Below are 27,889 nucleotides of genomic sequence, written 5' to 3' on the forward strand. Positions count from 1 at the left end.
ACCTAGAAGTAAGAAGCCACTCGTGCCCTTTAACTCCGCACACTCAAAACTCGTTAAACGAGGTATTATAAAGTTATGTCTCGTTAACAGCCTCAATAAATCGTGCCCACACCAGAGGCAACATAGTCTTGCTGCTCAGGTTGATCGCCTTTCTTGGGCTGGTTACCCTTTGGCGTTAATTTCAGCCATAGCGGAACAGCTTCTGAGGCGCACAAAACGTCATGATCCCGCTCAATCAGGGAACCAGCGGGCTGAAAGACGCAGGTTTGCAGTGCTGCCATATTTGCATGATGTATCCCATAGGCTAAAGGAAATTGGGCAGCGTGCAGGAATCACAGTCGTTTTCTCAGCCCCGGAAAAATTGGCAAGGCTCTGTAAGCATGTAATCGCACCTAAATCGCATCAGAGTTGTTGTTCTGTCGGACACAGAAAATGGTTTGTGACGTGCACAACGAATGTAGTCTGCCAAATTCCCCTGTCTTGCGGCAGTAAATATGTAGGACAGACAGGCAGGTGCTTAAACGATCGACTAAGAAAGCATTGTAACAACGTCCGCAGCACTGTACAAGGCCACTGGGGCATCCATTGCCGGGAGTGCGGCTGCGTGCCATTCTTTGAAGATACTGAAGTTTTAGCAAGCCACAGCTCACAGCTCAACCGGGCAATTGTGGAAGCTGATTTCATCAGAAAACTTGGTAGTATTTGAGTTAGTGCGCCCTCAATCGCGCTCACCCCTGGTGAAGTCATGTACCTAAACAGATAGAAATCGTAATGCTTAATTTTTATTCTTATTTTTTCAGGTGACGATGTTCTTAGTTCAATGATTTGCTGTTAGAACACGCCATGTCACTGTCGTACATTTTCTGCGCATGCCTCTTCTTGTATATATACACACGATGTGGCAACGCAATAAAATATTGTTGGAAGTCAGCGCTGTGTACGTCGTCTATCACTGTCCTTGTCTTTCGCGCTGTACGTTATTTTTGATCATGAATTACCAACTAGCCCAAGCAACCACTCTAGTTCAGCGCTCTGTTCTGTATCGTATGCCTTTTATGTCCGCGACGTTCTGCTTGTGCTACGTGATCGCGACCTATCCATAAGCCTGTATAGCTACATATCGTATGTGGCGTATTATGAATTTCGCGGCAGCTAAGTCGTCGTGTATGTTCAGTAAGACCCTCGCGCTAGCCCTGCTTAGCGTCAGCATATGAAGAAATGTGCGTATATTGCTCGTAATTGTGCATAAGCTATACCTACTTCCACCCACATTCTTGCAGCAAAAGTAGATACAAGTGCCGACCCCAAAATCTCTCGTGTGCTCCTCGACGAAACAAAAAATGGTCTGTGTCATTACTGAACGTGACAGTAAATTTGTTTGTGGACTTCAATCTTACAGCTAGCCTGGTTCCTCCATCATGGTGCCTGTGCTATAGTTAGGTACAGAGGTCCTCTTTGAATATTTCTAAAGGCGTAAAAGCCGACACCACAGTTTTTTAGGAGTTGCAGTCCCTTGTATACGCAGCATCATAGCATTCTAACAGACATGCGCGTCGTCTGCTTTCTCATACTTGGTCTCGCACGGTTAGTATACCGTGAATCTGTACCAAAACAACTTAAATCCATGTGGTGAAGTACGTACTGCGGCGTAGCCCCACGGCAAGCACTAAATACGTTGTTATGAGCACATTTGTTTGTTTAATAACAAAATAGAGCGCTAGAATTTTGCATTCCTAGTGGCAAACTTAAAATAAGAAGCTGTGGAAACTATCAGCCAATCTCGTTGCCATGCGTGTACATTATCTGAAAGTGGAGCTGAAAACCCCAGATTGCCAAAAACATATGCAATTGGAGCAAATGTTTTGGTCGCTTCACTGGAAATTAAAGTAATCATACCAATTTATTAAGCTAGTCATGCAGTGAACTTGTGTTAGGCCAATGCTAGCACGTTGATAGAAGTCATTTCAAACTAGATTATTCAACCAAAATTAGTAAGTGCAATAAAAGACTCAACGTACAATCAAATCTGGTAGTCCGGAACGGATTGTATCTGCAAAATTTTCTGCTTACTTGAATTGTCTGTATTAACACTTTGCTCAAAACAGGGGAAACTGATTCTTTTTCCTGTTGTTGAAATGCTGTTGCAATGGCAATAGCATACTACACGCACTTCTGAGCAAAAAAGTAAGGCATTGACAATGTCTCTAAGTGTTTATATCAGTTTTCATCATGAACAACTATGAAAGAAAACTTCAGTTTTGCAAGTTCGAGAATCGAAGCACTGTGAAATTTTTCATGAGACCAAATTAAAACTATAACATAAAAACAATAAAAGGGTACCTAAGTGCAGGTACGGATTAAACATACTTAAGTAGTTGAGTGGCCAGCTGCTAAATTCAACAGCGTTCCTGGCTGCTAAATCCAGATAACTTCTAGGTTCCACGTATGTTTATGCTATAGCCCATGGATCCGCCAAGCGGCATAATCATGCACGGTCTTATTGTGGTATTAGCCTGTGCTTTCTTCCTTTCTTTTTTTACAACAGATGGCGGCCAACTCGGCCGCAGTGCGATTCGGTGTGCACGTGAATTTAGCATTCGTGCGTTCATTATGCGCATGTGTTTGTATGGTGTCCTGAATGTTGTAGTTGCAGCGATGAATGCGTTTTTTAAAGTATATTGCAGCACAGTCATTTATTCCACTTTCTGTTGAAATCTGCAGATGTTGGCCACTGAGTAATGGCGAAAATAGTAAGCAGTATCGGTAAAAATACGATGCAGATCCATTGAAATTTTCGAATCTACATGAGGAGTACCTTTCACGCAACAGCCAATTAAATTTTTAAAAACGAACTGCTAAGTGTGAAATTGTCCTCATTTTCACCCGTAGCAACACGGACATTTATGCAATGCATATTAAAGCCTCATTCACAATTTGAATGGCATGTATTGTATACACATGTCGGTGAACTCACTCAAGACTCGATCAGCTCACTCAGACTTGGATTGACCCGTGAAGTTGAGTTCGCGTGCACCTTGAGTAAAATTTTGTCTGAGTGAGAGCAAACTCGGCGAAATAGAATGTTGGCTCAGCATGAGTCCAAGTGAGCTCGACTGAGTAGAATTATTGGGGAGCCTGCACACACGTGCCATTAAATCGAATCGTGGAATTTATCACTAAGCAGTTTCATCTTACAATCTAATAAAAAGAAGATACAGCAACACAAATGTCATGCTGTATTGATATCTTCTGTAAATTGCATGACATTTTAATTAAGAAGGCAGTGATGACTGGATATGGTTATAGGGGTTTACGCAGTAATGCATGTAATTGCACACTGAAGCAGCCTTGCTTCTGCGTTATTAGCCATGGCCTTTGCCTCGGAAACGTCTCTGCGCTGGATAAGCTTAGACGTCCAAAACCGTCCGTGTACACTTGAAATGAAGCTATCATTCGCAGGCAAGGACGCAACTGGCTCACTTAATTGCACGATCTTGATTTGGGTTTAATGTGTTTCTAACAAGGTGTTACATATAGAGCTGCGCTCAAATGTTGCGTAAGGGAATATCGTAATAGGTGGTGAAAATGAGCCGTCAAATCAATTTTATGCGATCTCTTTTGTATTACCATGCTAACTTGGACAGGTTGGTACACCTATGATGAAAACGAGTAACAGCGCAGAACAATGCACACTAAACATTTTAACACCCTTAAGGGTGTAAATCAGTTTGTCGCCAGACGAACACCCTAAGGGTGCTGTTGTCTACACCCTACAGTTGGGGTGCCACTATAGCACCCTAAAGGAAGGGTGTCCAGCAAAATAAATTTAGGGTGTAAGGCTGCTCCTCCAAATTAACACCCATCTGTGTGGGTGTTGGAAGGGTGTAGACCCTTTTATTTCTAGCGTGTATGGAAGGCAGATTCGGCAGTACACGCCTTCAATTACTACTATGTACAGCGATCCACGCGCAACTACTGCGTGTGCCAGAAGGTTCAAGTTCGGCTACAAAACGCACTGTCGAACAGCCGGCCTTGAAGCTTCGATGGGCATACACAACACCTATACGTGTGGATCACATTACATATTAGTAATTCATGGTGTATATTGGAAAACCTGTCTTCGCTGCACAAATACAACCTAGCAAACTTGGACACTTTTGAGCATGTATATCAACACCAAGGTTATCACGATTTCCATATCCCAATAACATGCAACACAGACTGGTAAGATATATGCTGCATTTTCAAAAAAAAAACGCAAATATATTTATTGCATGCTGCAATACAGAGTACAACATATACATAAATCACATGAAATATAAACATGCACAATCACCAAACACATCGGTAAGTACAAGAACATGTACATTCCCCACAAAGGTACAGGCGCCCAAATCTTTAACTGGTGTGCGGGAGCGGCGACTTTTCCAGGCGTCAGCGCCGTATGACGCGGCGAGGCTGGAAACAGCCTAGTAGACGATGGGCCCAGCTGAGCGTGCTTTGTCCGCAAGCGCTTAGCCTCAGACTGTTTCCAGCCTCGCCCCGTCAAACGGCGCTGACGCACGGAAAAGTCGTCGCTCCCGCACAACAGTTAAAGATTTGGGCGCCTGTACCTAAAATATATGATCAGATCTGTTATTAGAGAAGAAACTATGTATAGCGGCACTGAAAGAGCCTGGGTTGATTCGCAGTATTTTGGGTCACATAAAGGAATAAATTTTTAGTATTAGGCTCCAGTGAACGAAAATTCAAGTTTTGATGCCTTAAAAAAAGGCATATTGCAAAGGTGAATTAGGGAAGCAATTGAAACGCAGAGCAAACGCACAAGAAAGACACCTGTTATTTTGTACACTAATGTAATCGCAAAGCATTATGAAAAGTTTGGAAAGTCAATGTAAAGCATAACTGGCCAACATTTTTCAGACTGAAACAATACTTTCCAAGCATAGACATGCTTTAAGTGAGGTTTATGCCAGGAGCCTTATTGCTAATTTTCTATTTCCAACAAGATTACTTGAGCACAAAAAATACGTAGAATTTTTTAGTGCCTACATAGTTTGTCCTCTTTTGTGAAACGAGAGTTCTCTGGGCTAAAGGTGCTGTGTAGCGGTTTTTCTAACTACAATACCAGTTTCTATAAATTTTTGTTTTGTAACTCTAAGGCACTGGTACATATACAATATGCAGTTTGAAAATAGGTTCTTTTCTTACTATAAATCAAAAGAGTGCATATTCCACATCTACTAGTGCCTGGGTGCAAAGTGCAGCAGGAGGCCTGATAAAAACAAACCACTGTTGATTAAACGATTTTGCTGAGCACAAAATGTGGACAGTGTTTTAAAATACATAGTAAATTTCTAAATTATTTGCACTTAGATGCAGTAATTCAAGATTAAGGCATGCTATAGCATGTGAGCATGCAAATTAGCAAATATGGTTTAATAAATTAGCCATACTCTGGTTACTAAAAGAACACAGGCATAGGCAGTCATGCAAAAGATCAAGTTAAATATCACACTGTTAACATTTGCCAGCAAATGGTCATATCAAACATTATAATTATACTGAACAAGGGTAGTTCCTTGGGATAGTTTGCAATTAATGAGATAAAATTACGTACAGCTTGAATGACAAGAACTGCGAGAGATGACAGACTGCGCTGACTTCAAACAATATTTAATTACGTTGCCACATCGAGTATATTTGCACAAAAGCGGGCATGCGCAGAATATGAGTCACAAGGGGTGTCTAACAGCAAGTGACTGTACTAAGAACATCGTCCTTTGAAAAAAATAAACATTAGAATTTCTATCTGTTGAGATACAAGAATTCAATAGGGGTCAGCACGATAGAGGGGTCACTAACGCACACACTAACCAGTTTTCTAGTGAAATCTGCTTCTATAGTTTCCTGGATGACCTGTCTCACTAAAGCTTCCGTACCGTCAAAGAGGGGCATGCAGCCGCAGTCCCAGCAATGGATGCCGAAGTGGCCTTGAACAGTGTTATGGACGTTGTTATCGTGCTCTCCTAAATGATTGTTTAGGCGCCTGCCTGTCTGTCCAACAAAGTCAAATGAGATATTGTGAAGCTTTGCCTCCTTAACAGCCTCAATAAATCTTGCTCACAAGAGATGCAACATAGCGTTGCTGCACAGGCTGATTGCCTTTCTTGGGTTGGCTACCCTTTGGCCTTAATTTCAGCCATAGCGGAACAGCTTCTGAAGTGCACAAAACATGATGAGCACGCTCGGTCAAGGAACCAGCCGGTTGAAAGACACAGGTTTGCAGTGCTACCGTATGTTCATGATGTCTCCCATAGGCTAAAAAAGATTAGGGGACCTGCAGAAATCACAGTCCTTTTCTCAGCCCCGGAAAAGCTGGCAAGGCTCTGTAAGTGTGTAAACGTGCCTAAATCACGTCAGAGTTGCTCTGCCGAGCACAGAAAACGTTTTGCGATGTGTGCAATGAATGTGGTTTCCCAAATTCCCATTTTGAGGCAGTAAATATATTGGACAGATAGGCATGCGCCTAAATGATCGTTTAAGAGAGCACTATAACAACGTCCATAACACTGTTCAAGGCCACTTGGGCATTCATTGCCGGGACTGCGGCTGCATGCCCCTCTTTAAGATACGGAAGTTTTAGCGAGACACAGCTCACCCGGTAAATTATTGAAGCTGATTTCACCAGAAAACTGGGTAGTGTGTGCGTTAGTGCCCCCTCTATCACGCTGACCCCTAGTGAAATTTTGTATCTAAACAGATAGAAATTGTGATGTTTTTTTTTTTTTTTAAAGTGACCATGTTCTTTTTACAATGACTTGCTGTTAGAACACCCCTTGTGTCTGGCTTTCATTTTCTGCGCATGACCCCTCTGTGTATACACATACGATGTGGCAACGCAATAAAATATTGTTGAAAGTCAGTGGAGTGTGTCTCTCGCAGTCCTTGTCCTTCACGCTGTACGTCATTTTTTATACTGAATAGCCAATATTGATTCAAAATTAGAAAAATATAGTACACATCTGAGCTGCAAAAATGCAAGTGATGCAGCAAATGGCCTTTAGCTTTCCAAAAGAAAAAGAAATGTTCACGGTTAACCACGAGGTGCAGGGACTCCATTCTCTGAGCATCTTGACCAATAAATGCAGCGCATGGCATTGCTGGAATCTTGCAGCCTGCATTAGCAAAATAAGAAGAGAATCATGAGAATTCAGTCCGTGCAATTACACATGTACTTTGCGGAAAATTTGATAAAGCCACAAGCTCCTCAAAGTAGCAAACTTAATGTGACTGGGCAGAATGCACCGCTCAGGCAACTGGGCAAGACAAGTGAAAGGTAGGAGAAGTTTCTATTTTGCAAATTAAGGAATTGCATCTTACTGTGAATGCTAAACCACTGTGTCATTGTGAACACAAGGCACATACAGCAGCAAAAACATAAATTTACAGTAGCCTTTTCACCATAGAAAATAAGAGTGAATAAAGTTTAAAGACTACCAATGACATCTCTCAACAACAGACATTTGTCCAAGAGTGTGTATGTTACCTTAATACAAAATTGACATTATGAAATCTGCAATATATCTGCATTACACTTTATAAGTACTGCAGGTGAGAAGCTTACGGGATATTGCACATTAAGAGTGAAATGCACAAGGCATTAAAAAATGACTGTTTTTACACAACATTATTACACTAGGAGACAAAGAGAACTGTTTTACAGAGAGTGCACACAAAATGAAAATGAGGGAATCCCCACTGGCATTCTTATTTGCCCTGCAATACATGCATCCAGCCCAACAATATCCAACTCTCCAATGCGGTTTATTAGACACTTTCTGAATCCTAAAATTTATCGTGTATTTCTTATTTACTAATTTAGTAAGAATGGGCATTTTGGCATACTTTCCTCGAAAACTTAGCATGTGTTGTCAACTATTTTTCTTAGAGCACGCCCCCTTCTTTCAATGGGTTAGCTTGGCAATGCACTGACAAGTAGTATTCCCTTATTTAAGCTTATGATCCTTCCTCATGCTCCCACTTCATGCTCTAAACTGTGATGCCACTCCGATGCAGCTTATGTTAATCTGTGACTATTTACATGGTCCTTCTTTCTGTAGCCTCTCAACTAGAGCCTGAAATTTCCTGTCTCCTAGAACAATCGTCTTTCTTGCCCAAAACATATTGCACGGTTACCCCTCATAGGGGGGAGGGTACTGTATATGAGTTTTCACATATTCAATGAACCTCAGAGACAACCATTTCTCATCCTGTGTTGCTACTATCCGCATGAGTCACAATGGTTGTAAATTGGCTACCTGCCCTCTCTCGCTTAAAAGTACATTTTGCATGTGAAAAATAACCACAAGCATCACATTTCATTGAATGAGTGCTCCTGTGCATGTTTTTTTTTCCGTCTGTAATGGCTAAGTTCAACATGGTCAAGTTGTTTGAAAACTGTCTAGCCTCAACCAATACTTTGTGTAGTTTCAAAATTATGATACATTCATTTTTCAAAACTTGTCCCAAATTAAGCATGAGACATTTTCATGATGCAAATGAGGTAAGGTTGTGCTCAGAGACTATGATAGGCCTGCTATATCCTGCAAAACTATGTGAAATGAAATATGCTTGCAATTTTCGTGAGCAGCTAGCTCAGTATAATTAGGCACATTACCTGCGGAAACGTTTTTTTAACGCTCCCGAGAGGTCCTGGTTTCTTGTAATTTCTTCAAATCCCGTGCAGTCTAGATTGCAATCCGGTGCATTTTGATTTTGATATTGTATTCAAAATAAAAACAGCTGAAATTTTAAGGTTTTGATAATTGTATGGGAATAAATTAAAGGTAGAAGAGTGTAATGCAATGAGCAAATAACAAGCTCATTGCAGAGAGTAAACAAATATTCCTTTCCTGCAAATAAATTGGTAGCAGGAAGGTCATACGAAATTAGCAGTTAATGCACAATAAAGAATATGATGCTAGAATGCCCCGGCATTCTGTGAATATTCTTGCACAAAGAAAATCCTCATTATGAAAGACCATCAAGAAAATGCAAATGTATACTTTGGATCAGCAGTCATACCTGCAGTATGCACTGTACCATCGGCAATATTTACAACCACCGACAACTGCACATCATATCAAGCTTAGGCGGCCAAGGAGCCCGAGTTTTAAATTATAACTTGACTTATTATATTACACTACACAACTATATCTACTTACAATGTTGTCTTCTCAACCGCTTTCAAGAAGACGTTAACCATCTGTCTGAAGGCGAAAGCAAGTGGCTTGCTCTTGATGGTGGGCGCCAAGGCTGGGCATTGTGAAATCGCTGCTACCATCTGCATGACCTGCGAGAAACAACGCTCTAAGTACAAGATAAACAAATGCTATTAGAGCAAAAGACAAGATCATTGGCAATGAGCCTCGTTTTGGTTTGCACGAGAAAAGCCAAGAATATGGACTTTGTGCTGCTTACTGAAGCAAGCCTCCTTCCAGATGTTGCAGTCATGCATTAAGATTGTCACACAGCTGCATGCTTGTATGCTGCTGTCGCCAGTACGCCAGTATGCTTTGAAGTTTATTATTTCAAGTTAAATTGATTATTGTGTTTTCTTCCAATTCTTGGCAAACAGACCAGCAATGAAATAGCTCACACACATACTCCCTTTTGAGGAGAGAATTCACACACATGCACGCATGCATGGGCGCACACACACACGCGCACACACACACACACGCACACATGCTTCTACCACATGAGCAGCTTCCTGTGCTTGACACACATACATTTTTTTTATCCTGTGTCACTCCTACTGCTAAGGCATAAAAAATCCTTTGTGTTACCAACCCCAAACTCCTCAACCTACACCTCCAGCTTAAACACTTTCTCGAGAGCCAGGGCAAGCCTTCTAGCTTCCCCAGTGCTCCAAACTGTAGTTACGAATTTCAATAGGGCTATAGGCGACAGCTCTTGAAGGGCATGCAAATTACCCGGAGACCTAAAGCTTACATATGATACCTCTAAAGCACAACACTTCAAATTTTCAATATTCATTAAAGCTCCTGAAGACAATTGCTATATACGTAGAACGTCTCGAATAACCTGCCGCTAACAATTTCAGCGGTTGTCTGCATCAAAAGAAATGTGGGCTAATGGGAAATCCACGTCTTTAAGATCGGAATTATTGTAATGGCGAAACACACTACCAGATTTCCTAATCATTTATTTATGCTCTGTATGTAACGTTCCTTTCACAATAAAAAACAAGGATATCGATTCATTAGGGCATGGGAGGAAAAAGGACGAAGCGTATACTTGGCGCCTTCCCACTGGTCCTCCCGAGAAACGGCGCCTCATACAGCAGTTGTCCAGGGTGGCTTGAAACCAAACTCGGCTTTCAAGCGGGAACACTCGCTGCACCAAATCGGAAGAGTTTTATTGCGAGCAAAACTCTACCGGCCTCATGCAATACATACGCACGCACACAAAACGCATCCACACGCACACACAAGTATACGCACTCTCAAAGCGCAGACACAAAAGCGCGCACGCGCACATTGATGAACACAAACAAGCACACATACATGCATGCAGGCAGACACGCTAACACGTGCACGCACACACATCGACCCACAGACAACACACTCACAAAACACGTACGCACTAGACACGCGCAAACACGCCGGCCCATACAAACCGGCATGTACTGAACGCACGCGCGCACACACACACACACACACACACACACACACACACACACACACACACAAAGCGAGCTGAGCTGAGCGCACACACGCACGCACACACAAAGCGAGCTGAGCTGAGCGCACACACAAATCAAGCCGAGCGCGAGCACGCGCACACGCACAGACAAAGCGAGCCGATAAAATGCTGAAGGCGTCCGGCAAGCAGCAACAGCAGCACGCGACCGCATCAGTGAGAACCAATACCGCGCCGGTTCCTTCGAAAGGTGGCTAAGCCAGTCCTTTTCTACGCGACGCAAAAGTGGTCGACCACATTTAACTGAAGCGCGAACGACCGCATTACAAGCAGCCGCGCTGAACGCACAAGAGAATCACATCAATGAACATTCAAGCGCTGAGAAACAAAGCGTAACTATGCAGGCGCACCACGCCCGATGTAAATTTGACAAACATTAGTCACACGGGACGGGATCGAGGTAGTTAACTTGCCCTAGTAGGAGTGCAGCTGCTCTTGCTCTTACATTAGCGAATTATGAATTATGCTACGAGATCACAGTGAGATAATTCTAAAGCGAACAAAACAAATACCAAATAAACGGGCACTTGCCTGAAAGTTTCCATCATGCCAGTACTATCGACCGGCACGTTGCAACTTCTCGTTTCAGCCTTCGTGGATCCATCTTCCAGTGCGTACGAACGCTTTGCTTTGAAGTGCGGCACGAGTAATACACAAAGCATGGGCCACATCTTTCTCTACCCCGCGCGCAAAACTAATCACACGTTTAAAATTACTTCGCACAGCGCGCGACGCGAACGCACGCGAAAACGAGCATGATGGCGCAGCTTCCGCCTTCCCGTCCTGCCACACGCCGAAGTGATGGTAGAGCGTCGGCCGTCACTTCCGGTCGCTTTTCATTGGGCATGGGGCGGCCGCGCAAATTGAACGTTTATTCTGACAGGTTTGCTTGCTCGCATGGCCGCCTGTTTGCTGCTGCTTCGTTGTGGTCTCTAACTAGAGCGGTGAGGCGGGTAGTTGCTACTACGTTTTGTGCCGGGCATTTTATTTTGGGGTGGGGGGCGCAGTCTGTGCTGCATCACTGAGGGTACAGTACACAAATCGGGACCGTGAGCGAGACGATCGGCGCTCTTCTGCTGGTGCAATTAGATTATTCGCTGCGTCCGAACGAAGCAACTTTGCGAGGTCACAGCGTAGTTTCAGCGATATCATGGCTCGATAAAGACGCTCACATCTTGGTCGTGTGACAGCGACGCGTAAACATTCATGAGGAGACTGAAGACTGCGTTTGCAAGTGCGTATGCTCTGGATAAGAAATTACAGCGTTGACGACACCAGCCCTTAATATATAGGCTCAGCCTTACAAGCTGTATTTGAGGGTGCACTTAGAAAGCAGATCAGTAGCTTAGTAAACCTCTGAAAGAATTAGGCAAGGTACGTGGAAATTCGGGTTTGAGAACTTCCAACGTGATCTCGCCTCTATAAGTCTTCTTTATGGATTCACCATGCAAATTGTACGTTGATGCCATTGTACAGCAAAGGCTCGTCCAACAGCACGTCCCTGTTTGTTCAGCAATGTATCCAAACAGCTTCTTCCATTTCACCACTTTTTGTTGGGCTATTAAGGGCACCGAAATATTAGTGCAGAATTGCGCAAGTTGCTCTCGTGTTTTCGCTCTGCTACTGCAGTTTTTCTAGAAGTGTTTAATTGCATGTTAATATTCCCGTGAGCACGAAAAATAATGATAATGGAAGTGTAAGTGAAAGGGCGTTGTTTTTCTGGATGATACATTTTTGGAGTGGCCGTCATGCCAGTAACATCACAATCCTTGAAGAAATATCGACAGTCACTTAGGAATGGGAAAACTTAATCGCTTCACGCATCTACACTTGCAATTGTCACGTGACCATGATACGTTAGTTCATACATTGTCACGTGTTCTTCACAATTCTACCTTAATCTCCCGTAATCCACCGTGCTATAGTTTGTACGAACCTTAATGCAATTTATTCCACCCTTATTCACATTATTTCACATTATTTACCCATAATTGCTCATACTTAACGTTGTTGTATTTACTACCTTCTGTATCACTACTGACGTCATAAAAGACGGTGATGACTTCACATTTTATTTATTTATTATATACATTCAACGCCTAGTAGGCACAACAGAAAGAAGTGGTGAAAATATGCAATAATTGCAATGCAGCGCAAAAATAGAAAATCAAACCATACGATAATTTGAACGGCGACCTTGAATTAGTGGTGTCACAAATTGAGACTGTGGAGGCGGGAAGGCGGTTGCGTTCAGTGGCTGTTCTTGGCAAAAAGGAAGAATGGCACATCAATTTTGTGTTGATGGTCGATGCGAGACGAGAACTTGGTGTGGTGAAAAGATTTTCTTTACGAGAAGGGTTAAATTAGCATATTCTATGAAAAAGACAGAGACGAATGTATTTGCGACGTAACCAAAGATCAGGTTCACCTAGTGTTCTTTTCATGGACGTGACGCTTGAATGAAGTGAATAATTTGAGAGAATAAAGCGGGCGGCGCGGTTCTGAATGCTTTCAAGGGAAATGACAAGATTGGCATGAGCAGGGTCCCGTATGGATTGTTGTTGCGGAGAACGCCACCTTTCCTACCTGAAAGGCCATGAAACGCTTTCGCATTAAAAATGCAATACATACACACATTGCTTAATGCGTGGACGTGTACACGTTACTCAGATTTATGCATCAATACGTTCAACACCCTTCAGGCGTCGATTTAACACCCTTCTTTGAGCAAAGTCACACCTTATGTGTGGTATCCACCCTTGTGATAGGGTGCTTTGGCCGAAAAGGGTGCTAGAAGGGTGTGGGCATGGGTGTAAATGCCGAAAGCACCCCTATTCACACCCATAAGGGCGTAAAAATGTTTAGTGTGTGGGACTTGACGTAGAGAGAAGAAGCGTATATTGCTGCTTTACAGAAAAAAAAGGCAATGCAGGAGCATAAAGCTCTGCGCAAAAACAAAATTAATGTCATATAAATCGCTCATCCAACCCATTCTCGAATATGGTTGCCTCATCTGGAACCCTTATAAAGTATCTGTCATTAAACCCACGAATCAGTTCAAAGAAACCAATACGTTTAATATGAACTGATGTCAGTTCATACTGTGTATGAACTGACATGATGTAAATTTCTCGGAGATCGAGCTAACCCATCCTCTAATCTTCCTGCCCCAGGCGATTTTAACACATTCAAGCAGCGCCCCGCTGTCTCGCACAAGCCAGAGACGAGGAAAGGCTCCCGGCTTGCCCTTTCTTCCTCGCCCAAGAAAAAGATGTCTTGCACATAGCGGCCAAGTTGGACATATTTTACAGCGGGGCTGTATATGTCTGACCTCCCATATACTTTTCAATGCCCGTGTTTCAAAACTCACGCTCTCTCTATGAGGAGGGAAAGCAAACCAGTAAGACATGTGCTGACACGTGGCGTAGAAACAGGAAAGCTAGGAAAAGGGCGGCTAGTAGCAGCGAAGATCGTGCCTGAGAGCCTGCCCGTAAGCGGCGCGCTCGACGGGAAGACGGCTCGACAGGCAGAAGAATGCAGCAAAACGACGCAGGGAAAACGCCGTAAGTTGGACAAGCACAATGTTGCGTATGCGAAATTTCCCAGGGACTTTCTCGACAGACATTTACTGATCCATTTGTGCGGTGTGTGAGACTCTGGTTCGAGAACAATTTGATGGTGATTGGTAGCGTCCCAGATGTCGCGAAGCGTAAACGTAATGAAGTTTTGACAGCTGTACCAGCTCCTGACTTAGCCAGATGCTCAGTTTGGCTGTGACGAGGAAGCGCTAGTGGTCGCAGCGCGCATCGATAATTTGGTGCGACAGGTGGTTGCTAACCAGCCATCTGCAGCATTTCCGCGCCTGAGGAAAGAACGGACTCGGCAGTTAGTATGTTGCGTGCTATGGTATCGTGAGTCTGCGTGTAGTGTGTACTGCCGCAGAACAAGCTGTTAACGAGACCCAACTTCGGGACCGCAGAGGAGAACGTGAGCGGGAGCGAAAGCGGTGGGCGGCACGAACCAGCGAGGAGCCTGCCGAGGAGGCTCCCCGCAAGCGCCGGGTTCGAGTGGAAAGCCTCCCAGATTTCGAAGCGATTAATGCGGCGCAGCTACGTAAGTACCATATTCCTGGTTTCTAACGCATAAGGACACAGGTGAACACTAGAAGAAGACAGATCGAGCGCTAACCCTCAGCTAATTCTTAATTGAAACGATCAAAATACCTATAAGTGATTGAAAAAAGCGTAGCAAAGAAACGTGACATGGTCTGAAGAATTTCTGAAGTAAACGTATCAGAAAGTAGGGAAGCCACAAAAACTAAACAAGAAAAGGCACTACTTCAGATGGACGCACGTGCTGAAAAGATATTGAAATTCGCTGTCTAACATTGATATCGGTGTCTGGCTAACACAAGTCTTTCCTAATCCTCTAAAGCGAAATGCCATATTTCACATCTAGTTTGGCATTTTTATCTTGACGGGATTTTTCTGTCCTTAAACAAAGGTTTACAACCGAAATTAAAACAATGCGATGCTAGATGTGAAGCATGAGCATCGTTAAGTGATGGTTTACGTTCTTTCAGTCTGATATTGAGGCGCCTGACAGAGGTATCACGCTCGGAAGGCTGATACTTACACTGGTGCGTATGCGCGATTCCGCCGAGACTTCGTGGACAAACCGTTCGGCTTCAGTTGACGGTTGTGTGACCGACTGTGCTTTGAAAATTACCTATCAACGATTGCGAACCTACCTTACCACGATGCTCATGACTCCGCTGGTCATCCACTTTAGCAGGGCGGAATGACCTTGATTTTTTTTAACCCGGGAAACGCCTCCTTCGGAATATACGTGTCGCTCCGAAACGTGGTGATTCCACGCATGACTATGATGCCACGACGCCAATGAAATTGCGATGCTCAAAGGATGATGACTATACGACGGCGATGGCACGACGGCAAATGGATGGCGATGCTGAGAGTATGACGACAGCGGGATGGCTAAGACCGGACGACACAGGAATGATGATGAATGTGTGGGAGTGACGGCATGATGACGGTGGCATTACGAGAATGGATAGCGAAGATAAAATTACGAGGACAAAATGATGACGTTGGAATGACAAGAAAGGCATGACGACGGTGACACTATATAATCCCAAAGGCCTGACGACTGTGTACCAACGATGGCGTGACGATGACGGTATGATGACTATGGAATGACGACGACGAATTGGCAACGACTGCATGATCCCGATGGCACGAAGATGGCAGAACAATGATGATAGAATGATGAGGACGGTATGAGGCAACTGATATCACTAGTTGGCGGCGTATCGTTTTTGTTCGAGCAGAAAGCTGACAGAGTGACCACGACGAAACGAAGACGTCGGCGTGAGAACGACAGCTTGATGACGACGAAGTGATATCGCAATGATGATAAAAGAGTAAAGATAGAGGAACAATGATGACGTTATGACAGCAGAAAAACATTCACAATGGAATGTATGCGATAAAATTAACACGGCACGGGATGACGAGGATGGCATGCTATTTTGTAGGAGCTCGCTTCCGCGTTACCCTATAAAGATGACCTACCGCCCCGGGCTGCCTCATTTTGGACTCTATCTGGCGTTCTTTGGCAGACTATCCGGTGCCGGCTAATCGTGAAAGACTGCTGCAGCCAGCACCTACAAAGTGGGAGAAAGAGGGAAAGAAAGCTCTGCTTTAATACAATACCTCTTTGAAAACGGTTGATGATCGCATTTTATAAGCAGCGAGATCCATGGGATGCGTGTGTCTGCCTGACTGGCATTCAAATTTCAATACTTTGCTATTCCTATTCGCTTCTCGTACTCCCTGGAGTGCGTTATGCAGCTGCATGGTTAGCCTTCGCGAACGCATTCATTGCGGATCGGCCTTCTGTCTGTGCTTCAGTCCTGCTTGCTTTCCTCGCAGGGATTTGTTCCGCACTAACGACGTTTCCCGTTAGTACGTGGATTTCTGACAAAAGGATATCTCTGCATTGCACTTCTTTGACTAGCACCTTTCTGCTTCATCGCTATTCTAACATTATGCGGTAACTGCGCCATATCTTACGCAACGCTGAAGTTTCCATGTACGGCGCTCGAAGTAGAATGTGTGCGAATGGTGAGGAGATCACATAGCATATGTGGCCAGATTAGGATATCTGGCGGCACTACACCATGCCATATCTTGATAAGACAGATTATTTCAGAGACATTGTGAGAAGAGCATATATTGATACTTCATTATTATACTAGCCTGCAACACGGTGTTAGACAACACAGGAACGCAAACGGTGACACCAATATTATATGTTCGCTCGTGCTGTAAAGTCTGAACCCTCCTTTTTACATCCGATCAGCATTCTTGGCATACTTCAGGCACTTTGAGTCTATTTATCTTACCTCTTATGCCGGCCCAGTGAGCTAGATTGCCTACTTGCTTGGCGCACTAGGTATCGGCTAACGGTAATAATACCGTCACGGCCGTTGAATCATCGTTATTTTAGCTTCACCATGCACCTAAAGTCCTAACATTGTACTCACGCTGTTGCCGTCCCACTGTCGTCGTTATACCGTATATAATTTCAAAAGCACCATCCCGTTACCGTCGTGCTGTCGTGCCTATACCGCCTTCGTCGTTCAATAAACGCCATTCCTTATTCGTTATTCCATAGAAATCATGCTGTCGTCATTTATTCGTAATCACGGAACCGTTTTCATGCCACTGCAATCATTACGTCGTCGTCATGCAGTTTTCATCTCATTCTGGCCTTATTCTGGTGTTTTCATCGTCAAGCTATCGTTGTCATGTCTTTGTCGCCACACAGACATCGCCGTATACTCGTCGCCATGCCAATGCTCTCATGCAATCGTCGTAACGCTGTACTCGGTATAGCATCGTCATATTGTAATAAGCGTTATCCTATTGTCGTCATGCTGTCATTATCATACATCATAGATCGTCATACAACATACATCTTGATAGCATCGTGGCATACCATCGGTGTTGTTTTATTACCGTCGTTCCAGCTTTGTCATACCATCGTCGTCAGGCCATCGCCGTCACGCCATCTACTGTCGTCATCAGGCCACAGTCATATCGTGGTTTCGTCACTTAATAGGAAAGAATTAATTTTTTTTAATTTACCCCTTCCGGCTCATCCAAAGCTCAATCGATGTGGCCTTCATATTAGGTCTGTACATAATTGAGTAAAGTAAACAGACCCACACAAAAAAGACGCTAAGGCAGCAGTAAGAAGAGCACAGGTTTCGCTTGCTACTTTGTGGTTTTCTGTAAACTATACGACAGCAAATTGGGGGAGCAATGGTGGATCATACTCACCGTAGATTGCGCCGAGCATCACAATCACCCATTTAATGTCTGGTGCGAATGCGGCGCCTACGAGGCCAGCGCAGCAGATAAAAGCAGACGTGAGCGCCACGTAGAAGATGGGAAGCCTGCTGTGGAGCACAGTGACCAAGAATCCTGAGGTGAGGACCACAGCCGTATGAAAAAAAAGAGCTCTGATCGCATTGTTTTTACGCCCGCAGATGACCGCATAAACCACTTCCAGAGCTAATCTAATTGGCTGAGTTTTAGACTTACCGTGTACCCTGGCAGACCAAACTTGAGTGCAATAACCCAGGCAATATGAGAGACATTTCTGAATTCAAACGCCAAGAGTGAAAGAAAAAAAATGGGGCAAGTGTTGAAGAAAATGTTTTTGACTAGAAGTGTTCGTAAGAGGCGATCATAATAGTGCACACATTATTAGCACAGATGGACGACCAATGGTGAGGAGCACGTACGAATGAAACGTTTTGTGAATTTGACCAGATGTGCGTGTGATCCACTGGTACCAGGATACCAGCAGCTTCCGAAACCACATGCGCACCATTCCCGTCATCTTGCGTGAATTGCAGGTAATGTAGAGTCAGCATTCCATTACCGTGTTTTAAATATGCAAGGGAAGGCTTGATGGGGTGTGTTGGGCGAGGCTGGCATAAATGACGGAATGCACAAGTTACCTCCGGCGAGCGCACAGCGAGACGTTTGGCGGAGGGCCCACATGACGGCGACTGTCGTTCTCAGAAGTTGTTTTTTTTTACCTTGATCATCCGCAATTTCACGCCCGCGTGCTGAACCACAACGTTGAGGACCCTGGTTCCGATTTTGACTATAGCATGAGGCATCCATTTTATTATTGGGAAGCTTTTTTTTGCCAGCTCTCTCGGTCATTAGCGTCTTTCGCTGCTGTCGGGTCTCTCGCCTAGTAGGCTCGAGGGTAACCTCACGTGTAAAAAAACGCAAAGCAGCTTTGCTCTGACGCTGCCAAGAGCAAGAACGTTTCCAGATGCACAAAGAGGCCAGCGTGAGGGATACATAAGGGACGGGTGGGGATGCACTGAGAGAGTCATTGGCCGCCATTTCGCCGATGAAACTTAGCTGATAGAAGATGTCAGATAGAAGATGTCGTTCTTCTTGATGAATTGGATAAGACTGATAGCCTTATCCAATTTGTTGTGGATGCTCATTCTTTTGTAGAAGACGAGTTTATCCTCCGCTTTATTAGGTTTTGCTTTCCTAAAATGGCGACGCCCTTGCTGACGTGATAGACCCGAGCAGGGCACAGAAGGCGATCAGGTTTGCTGCGAGTGGAGGTGGGTTTTCCGGCAATCATGAACACTGAGGGTAAAGTACTGTGATGAATCCCAATGACTGGTGGCGTACCCTATACCTTCAACAATCAAATAACCTTTCTTGGCACTCGCATATTGACTATGTTACTAAAAACGCTAATAGCATGCTTGGTTACTTACGCCGTAATTTTAGCTCTGCCCCTTCTTCCCTGAAGCTAACCCTTTATAAAACTTTAGTTCGCTCCAAATTGGAATATGCTTCAGCCATTTGGGATCCGACTCAGTCGTCATTAGTTTCTTCTCTTGAAAGTATTCAAAACCGTAGTGCACGCTTTATATTATCTAATTATTCTCGCTATGCAAGTATTTCTTCAATGAAACGAACTCCAGTGGGCACGGGATAGCGGCAACCATGCAGTCGCCGCTAAACCCTTTTTGCTTCTTCATGCAGTTCATCGTGCTCCTTGGAGTATGACTGTATCCCTCGACCTGCGCATGTGCGGTTTCACCAGTGCTCATCTATAATGACTCACCGACACCATTGCCAGTCCTGCTATCTGACGCAAGTCAAGATCTTTGGTGCCAGCAAGTAATCCAGGGCGCCATCTTCATACCTTTGCACACGGATTCACAGCCGCCAGGAGCGACATCTCCCTTCTGGCTCTACTTAAGCAGCTGCCTTCGTCCGGCCACTTTCAGTGGGCACGGGATAGCGGCAACCATGCAGTCGCCGCTAAACCCTTTTTGCTTCTTCATGCAGTTCATCGTGCTCCTTGGAGTATGGCTGTATCCCTCGACCTGCGCATGTGCGGTTTCACCAGTGCTCATCTATAATGACTCACCGACACCATTGCCAGTCCTGCTATCTGACGCAAGTCAAGATCTTTGGTGCCAGCAAGTAATCCAGGGCGCCATCTTCATACCTTTGCACACGGATTCACAGCCGCCAGGAGCGACATCTCCCTTCTGGCTCTACTTAAGCAGCTGCCTTCGTCCGGCCACTTTCAGTGGGCACGGGATAGCGGCAACCATACAGTCGCCGCTAAACCCTTTTTGCTTCTTCATGCAGGTCTGTGAAGCTCCGTCTCTTTACTCTAAACGTACAAGTAACGTCTGTCTGCTGCTTTTCCCGTGCCCAAGTGTATTTTTTGCCTCACTGTGTGAATGTGCGTTTGTTGCTAGGCTACTCATCCTATCTGGCGATGTTGAACTTAATCCGGGACCCGCAACTGACGCGCAGTACAAAGAACTTCTTGCAGCCATTTCTGCCCTTTCAGCAAAAATAGATTCACGACACACAGAGGTAATGAGTGGTCTCGCCGAATTAAAGGAAAAGCAAGCTCAATTAACTAATCAAGTTTCCGATTTAACCACTAGATTAACGACAGTTGAATCGCTTGTTGAATCACTTGAGCTTAACCCGTCGTCAGCTGACATACCTGCAGTTGTAGCTCAGGCCGTTAAAACTGAAAATGCCTCCCTCCTGACACGTCTCGATGATCTGGAAGATCGCTCCCGCCGGGATAACTTAATATTTTATGGTATTTCTGACTCTCCCTCAGAAACATGGGCACAGTCTGAAAAATTGGTGTGTGAATTTTTGTCTCATCATCTTAAGTTTGAGGTCCCCGAGAATATGGTTTGTAGAGCCCACCGACTTGGCTCGTATACTGCTAATAAGACTCGCCCGATTATAATGAAATTTTCTTGCTCAAAACTAAAGGATAAAATTCTGGCACTAAAATCTAATTTCAAATCCACCGGGGTATCTGTGGGCGAAGATTTCTGCCGAGCAACGCGCCAGTCTAGGAAAAAGCTGCTTGATTTTGCTAAGGCATCAGGACAGACATACTCAATACGGCTAAATAAGTTATTTTTGAACAAGAAGTGCTACGTTTACTGTTCTACCACTGACAATGTATGCGAAGTCAGCATGCCACGTGCAGCACGCTCTTCTGATCGGTCGCGTCAAGCTATCGAAGGAAATGGTTCGACATAGCTAGCACATGCGCAATCTAATAACACCATATCTGTTTTTGTCACTAACGTGCGAAGTCTACTAAATAAACGTGCTGCGGTGTCCTCGCTGATTGATTCATGCGCTGCTGACATAGTATGTCTCACTGAAACATGGCTCTCGGCTCGGATAAAAAATAGCGAAATTTTTGATTGTGAAAAACTGTATTCATGTTATCGCTGCGATCGTGGTGTGCGATCAGGTGGAGGTGTCTTGATTGCGGTTACTGAAACGCTCACATCGAGCTCAGTTTCCATAGAAACGCCACTTGAACTTGTTTGCGTGCGCGTTGTACTCGACAACAGAGATGTTATTTTTTGCACATGCTATCGCCCTCCTACTGCTTCGACGTCATTTTGCGATGACCTTCACGACGCATTGAACAAATTAATTGTCAGATACCCTAACGCTCCCCTTTTTCTTCTTGGTGACTTCAACTTTCCCGATATCATTTGGCGTAACGACACGGCAACGTCCCAGTCTTCTCAGAGTACCCAGTTTATAAACACTTGTTTGGATTTCCACTTCACCCAGCTTGTACTGAAACCAACGCGCGTGTCTGCCTCCTCATCTAACATACTAGATCTGATTCTCACTACGAACCCTGACACAGTTTCCCCAATTCTTTACATAAAAGGCGTAAGTGATCACCTTGCACTCGCTTTTCATATCAATACACGGGCTCCTGTAAAGAAAACTACGAAGGTGATCCGCGATTACAGCAAAGCCGACTTGGCTTCCATTACCACTGAAATGGAAAATTTCGCAGCTTCTTACATCGCTAATTGCGATCAGCGCTGTGTTCAAGAAAACTGGTGCATTTCCAAAAATAAATTGTTGTCATTAATCGAACGTTTCGTACCGCAAAGAACAGTCTCTTGCAAGCCACGGTCCCCTTGGTTCAACCCCTTTCTGAAGCGACTACGTAACAAAAAAAAAAGCGGTTGTTTCGTCGCGCAAAAGCTTCATGCAGTGACGTTGCTTGGTCCGCTTACTACCTCACTGAAAGTGACTACAACACAGCCGCCGCTAGTGCGAAACAGCATTTTTATTCTGTTACCCTTCCGTCCATCTTGCAAACTAATCCTCGTAAATTCTGGACCATAGTTAACGGTACTCCAAGCAAAATAATCCAATTAACATACCCAAACGATCAACCTGTTGCTCCTGAAGAATGCTGTAATGTATTTAATGATGTGTTCTCTTCACATGTTACCACGATGCCTAGTGGATTACCGGTTTTATCCAATTCTGGTTTTTCGCCCATGGATCCAATCTCTATTGACTGGGTTGGTGTTAGCTGCCTAATAAACAATCAAAAAACGTCCTCCTCTGCTGGCCCAGACTGCCTGAACTCAAAAATTTTGAAGTGTACTGATGTATTTTCTGCTGTTATCTTGTCACACATTTTCACTCAGTCATTACAGCAGTCTGTTCTTCCAAACGACTGGTGCGTGGGAAAGGTGATTCCAGTTCATAAATCAGGTAACACACACTTACCCAGCAATTACAGGCCTATCTCACTAACTAGCATTTCATGTAAAATTCTTGAGCATATAATATATTCACATTTGGCTGAGTTTTTAGAATCAAACTCCTTTTTCAACCCCTGTCAACATGGTTTCCGTAAGTTCTTTTCCTGTGAAACACAACTCTTAACATTTACTAATGATCTCTTTGCAATTTCTGATCTAGGTACCGACATTGACTGCGTATTTCTTGATTTTGCGAAGGCCTTTGACTCTGTGACCCATGATTTACTTCTGCTTAAGCTGTCTCAACTTAACTTGGACGCAAATGTACTCGAGTGGATAAAAAACTTTCTTTCTAACAGGACGCAGTTTGTAAACGCTAATAACTGTAATTCTCGGTTTTCTAACGTACCAGCAGGTGTTCCTCAAGGGTCAGTCCTGGGTCCACTTCTCTTTCTAATCTATATTAACGATCTTCCGAACTGCGTTCTTTCCTCTTCCATAAAGCTTTTCGCGGATGACTGTGTTCTCTACCGTAAAATTACTAATCCTTCAGATTCCCAAGAGCTGCAGGACGACCTTAACCGCGTAATTGAGTGGTGTTCTAATTGGTGCATGCAACTAAATTCAAATAAATGCAAGGCCATGCGTATATCTCGTAACACTGCCACGCACACCTACTTTATTAATGGTGCACCTGTGACGTCAGTTAGCTCTTACAAGTATCTCGGCCTTCACATATCAAATAACCTTTCTTGGCACTCGCATATTGACTATGTTACTAAAAACGCTAATAGCATGCTTGGTTACTTACGCCGTAATTTTAGCTCTGCCCCTTCTTCCCTGAAGCTAACCCTTTATAAAACTTTAGTTCGCTCCAAATTGGAATATGCTTCAGCCATTTGGGATCCGACTCAGTCGTCATTAGTTTCTTCTCTTGAAAGTATTCAAAACCGTAGTGCACGCTTTATATTATCTAATTATTCTCGCTATGCAAGTATTTCTTCAATGAAACGAACTCTTAACTTACCTGATCTTTCGTCACGCCGCAAATATTCCCGTCTCTCCCTTTTTCACAAAGTTTTTCACTTGAACCCCCTTTTAAAAGAGACCCTTCTTACCCCTCCGTCATACATTTCTGCCCGCACTGACCACAGCTTTAAAATCGGGGTGCCATTGTGCCGTACTAACCGGTACAGTGACTCATTCATCCCCAGGACAAGCACGGACTGGAATCGCCTTCCCGCCTCAATCGCACTCATCACCGACCCTACTAACTTCAAAACCGCCGTTCAGAATGCCTTTTGTTAATATCTTTTGTAAATTTTTTGTTAATACTTGTTTGTATTTTTTATTTTTTACTGCATTACTTCTTGTTTTGACTCCACTCCTTTCTGTAACGCCTTCGGGCCTTGAAAGTACGTGAAATAAATAAATAAATAAATAAACAATCGCTCGCAGTAATAGCAGGGACAGACGAGATTGCAGCGGCATTCTGCGACCTCGTCTATATCTATATATATATATCGTGACGAGGTTGATTGGGATCGTGTAACTGTGTGTAACTAGGTTTACTGTAACTGGGTTTAGGTGCAGGTTAAGGAACCGCAAGCGGCCAAAATTGATCCTGTGTCCTTTACTACGATGTGCCTTATAATTTATCATGTAAAACCTCATAAATTAAAATTTTAACTGACACCTGTCACAAGTTTTTTTTTCAAGCTCTGCCATTCATTTGAACGAAAACCCGAGGTAACTCTGACGGCGTTTATATCAGGAACCAATTGGTTTACACACAAGGAAGAACAGAACACAAGATTTTATTCCTTACCTCCGAGGTGCTGTGTGAGTATCATGATGCTCTCTGGCCAGGAAGCCATCTCCCGATTGACGTGAAATTTTTGCATGAAGTGCACGTACAAATAGCCTATGCTGGTCAGTGTCATAGAGAGCAGGTCCACTGCATCCAGAGCCAGAGCCATCCACTGAATCGCAGAGAGTGTGCATGTTTGCCGCGTAGCTTGGCTGGTGCATCTGCCGCGCAGCTGGGCGACCTGTTTCGTAGCGCTCCAGGCAGTGGCACTGATATAAGTAACCACCGGCAGGAACACATCTGGAGCAGGTCGAACACATAGCCACCAGTGGTATACTCCAGCAGCTGTCCTGGGGAGGAGTCGCCATCGTCTTGGGACTTTCGGAACGTCTAAGAGCAGGCGCTATTGCGGAAAAGTGCCACCGGCTTGCAACAACGAAGAGGCAAATCAAGGCAGGCGATAAGTAACAACGAGCGTAGGCGAACTTTTCTTCAGAGAACTCGGACTGTTGCCCTGGTCTTTCCTCAACGATACGCACCCTGGGGAATATCCAGCAAACTGCAGCAAAGGTACAAGGCCCTAAAGCCCTAAAGCGTCTCGGTTTGAGCTTTCGGTGAACTCCAATAAGACATAGAGGACTTTCAATAATCCCTGCTATCAATACAGCACCTGGGTTCAATCCTGTATTGAAGGAGGCGTCGGCTTGTTGACTCAGAACTATATGCAGGGTACGGGCCTTGTTGCGTAGTCAAAGCTCGTCATTCTAAACACATAGCAATATGACCTTGCTTCCTTCATACAGATCGGGAAAGCGGCATGAGGCGGACTGGGAAATTTCATATCACACGATAACAAACGCTGGAGAGCCCCTCAGTGTCTCTTTAGCCATCCACTGAATCGCAGAGAGTGTGCATGTTTGCCGCGTAGCTTGGCTGGTGCATCTGCCGCGCAGCTGGGCGACCTGTTTCGTAGCGCTCCAGGCAGTGGCACTGATATAAGTAACCACCGGCAGCGAACACATCTGGTGCTCTGGCGACACGTATGATAGAAAGGCTAAGCACACACACAGAAAGTCACTCACGCACCCCCCTCTTCACACACACACACACAAACACGCACACACACACACACACACGCACACACACACACACACACACACACACACACACACACACACACACACACACACACACACACACACGCACGCACGCACGCACAGAAAACCGGACTAGACCAGGTTAATAAGAAAGCCGTAGTTTCGCCCGAGATACCACGAGCCGATTGCGATGGCAAATTTGGAGATTGCCATGCGAAGTGAGGATAGTAGTTTTATCGACCGTATAAACTTGTAAACATTCGCTTACTAACTAAATTACCAATGATATAATATATAAGCGACTGAACAAGGACGTATAAGGAAACATACACAGAGGCGGCGCTGTCCCTGCGTGTCTGTCTCTCTGCGTCGTCGTTCAGTCGCGCTTACAAATTCTATCCGGGATTCAAACCAACATGCTTGCCAACGTGTTTTAACAAAATTAACAAGCACGCTGCAACGTGCGTACAGGTAAACATGGACACAACTCGCTCGATGAGGTCGGAAACTCGCTGTCAACATGTTGGAGGGAGGAATCGCGGCAGCAGCAGTGATGCAAATCCAATTGACCTTCGTGCATCTCTCACTGCAAAGCGCACGAAACCTTGTAAGCACAGTGCATACAAAACTGCCGGCTCTGCGCGCACTCTGCTGTCATCGCACATCGCTCTGAAGATGAGATGGGCGCGCACTTTAGTCAGGTCGCAGATCGCCTTCAAGATACGGCGCCCGCATGGCGGCGCCGTAAGTACAACGCGTCAAAGGAGACCGCCTCCAGTTCCTCACGTGACCCTATGCCTCGCACGAGATAGGAGAGGGCGCTTCCTCCCACCTTCCTCGCGTGGGAAGTGGGAAACCGGCAATCAACCATTCATTACTGTCTGATGATAGAAGGAATTCATAGGTTGAGAGAAACGGTCATTAATGAGGAAGGGTTTAACAGCATAGTAAGTGACCATAAACGCACCATCTTGAAAATGGGATATGCAGTTAGAAAAGAGAGCAAGCAGTGCAAAATGGCCAGTCCAAATTTGAACGCTGAACAAATAACAAATATAGTCATCAGAGTCGGGGAAGAACTTGGAAAATGGCCAAATAAAGAGTGGGAAAATAGTGAGCTTCTAAGGGTAATAACGACATAAATACGGAAAGAGAAACAACATATTCCTTGGAAAGGAAAAATAAAGAAACCGAAAAGCTGGCGGAAAAGGGAGATACGAGAAGCGATCGCCGAAGGACAGAAAGCATCCCGAGAGCACAGGCAGGCAAAGAAGGCGCAGTTGCCGCAGGATGAAGTAACAAGTAAATGGGAATTATACAGGGAGAAAAAGTATATGGTTCAAATACTGGTGGAAGCAAAATTAAAGGGGAAACTGAACGTTGGTTGCCAGAAATACGTGAGAAAAAGAAGGCCGCACCTTGAACATTTTGGAACCACATAAAATTATTATTATTATTATTATTATTATTATTATTATTATTATTATTATTATTATTATTATTTGTTTTGAACACATATACACATATACACAGGTATTAGGAAAGGGAAAGCGAGGGGCAGGCTGGCAACTGCCACCGGAAGGGGTACAACGCCTGCCTACTCTTCTGAAGGGAGGTGACAGCAACACAGAAATAGAAGATAGGAAGGAGGGGAGGAAAAAGGAAAGAGGAAAGGTGAGCAACAGGACACTGCAACAGGACAAATCTAAAGACTAAAGTAGAACTCAGCATCCGGAATTAAAGTGACGCCGCGTCGAACAGCCTCCACAATTATCAACCACATCCATGGCTAGTTCGCTATGCGGCTAATTGTGTTCTCCACGATGAGACGCCAAATAAAGCTGCAGGTAATCACCGTTTCACCGTTAGTCGGTTCACGAGATACACTATAAGGTGTTTGAACCTGCCACCTCCCATCTTCGAAGGAAGGAGCGTTAGGGTACAGTACTGATCACACACAGTAGGGCCGGTCACTGAAGGTCACGCTACTAGAGAATGTTCAATGTTCAATGTTCATGCTACAAACGTGAACCTAAG

General features: G+C 44.4%; 1 long non-coding RNA gene across 2 annotated transcripts; it reads right to left on the bottom strand.

Moving 5' to 3' along the window:
- Positions 1–5,859: 5,859 nt before the first annotated feature.
- Positions 5,860–11,536, bottom strand: LOC135900943 (uncharacterized). 2 transcript variants are annotated; one of them, XR_011512080.1, is made up of 3 exons: positions 11,320–11,536; positions 9,228–9,355; positions 5,860–7,178 (listed from the first exon to the last, which is right to left on the bottom strand). It is a non-coding gene; the product is annotated as an uncharacterized lncRNA (long non-coding RNA). The 2 variants fall into 2 exon arrangements; XR_010563987.2 differs by having other exon boundaries at positions 10,324–11,536.
- Between the last annotated feature and the right edge of the window lie 16,353 nt (positions 11,537–27,889).

Source organism: Dermacentor albipictus, chromosome 2, assembly GCF_038994185.2.
Source record: "Dermacentor albipictus isolate Rhodes 1998 colony chromosome 2, USDA_Dalb.pri_finalv2, whole genome shotgun sequence".
NCBI lineage: Eukaryota > Metazoa > Arthropoda > Arachnida > Ixodida > Ixodidae > Dermacentor > Dermacentor albipictus.